Genomic DNA, 1,220 nt, shown 5'->3' on the forward strand with positions numbered 1-1,220 from the left:
GAGGCCCCCAGGGTAGATTACTCATCTAAGTACTTGGCCCTGGATTACTCATCATCCAGAGGATGCCAGTTAGTGCTGTTAAATTAGCAATAGATGCATTTCCCTCATGGCTGCTGCTACTGCCAGCACATAGCGGTACCATGTTCCAGAATGGTGAACACCTGCAACAGCTACCCTGGGGTAAAGAGTGAGGGTGAGGCTAGAACAAGCCTTTCATCAGAATTTAATTCAGCCAAGGGAAGTGCTAAGGCATAGAACCTGTTTGGGGTCTCCAATGACACATCCTATGTGATAAGTAGTGAAAGTGGGGCAACACTAATTCCACCTCAAAGAGTGCCAACCCAATGATAACCATATATTTGATGAAATAAAAGCCAGTCATTTTATCTGCTTGCAATGTGGCTTCTTAAAAAATAATGTTCAGAAAACAATATGGACTTGCTCATCAGTATACATGGTAGAAAGATCAGGAACTCCAGTGTCAGCCCCAGTTGGAACCTGGCTCAGTTACATATGGCAGTATGACCTTGAACAAAGAGCCTGACCTTTTTTTTTTTTTTTTTTTTTTGAGACAGAGTCTCGCTCTGTTGCCCGGGCTAGAGTGAGTGCCATGGTGTTAGCCTAGCTCACAGCAACCTCAAACTCCTGGGCTCAAACAATCCTCCTGCCTCAGCCTCCCGAGTAGCTGGGGCTACAGGCATGCGCCACCATGCCCGGCTAATTTTTTTCTATATATTTTTAGTTGTCCAGATAATTTCTTTCTATTTTTTTTAGTAGAGACGGAGTCTTGCTCTTGCTCTGGTTGGTCTCAAACTCCTGAGCTCAAACAATCCGTCCGCCCGCCTCAGCCTCCCAGAGTGCTAGGATTATAGGCGTGAGCCACTGCACCCGGCCAGCCTGACCTTTTTGAACCTTATTTTTCTAAAAATGTGTGAAATTCTAAAATCAGCATAATACATAAATACTGATAGATCATAAACAGAATGTCTGGCACATAATAAGCCTTCCATAAGTAGTAACTCTTATATTGTTATTTTTTCTAAGCATCAGTTTTCTCCTCAACAAATGGGTATAATAATATCTATTGTGAGCCTTGTTATAAGAATTGTTTCTACAGCATTATAATGTACCTGGAAAATAGTTGATGCTCAACAAATGGTAAATATTTTCATACTTTGGGGATGGAGGAGAGAAAATTTAAAGTGTTTAAAAGAAATTTA

The sequence above is a fragment of the Propithecus coquereli genome, unplaced genomic scaffold, assembly GCF_000956105.1.
Source record: "Propithecus coquereli isolate 6110/MARCELLA unplaced genomic scaffold, Pcoq_1.0 Scaffold420, whole genome shotgun sequence".
Lineage (NCBI taxonomy): Eukaryota > Metazoa > Chordata > Mammalia > Primates > Indriidae > Propithecus > Propithecus coquereli.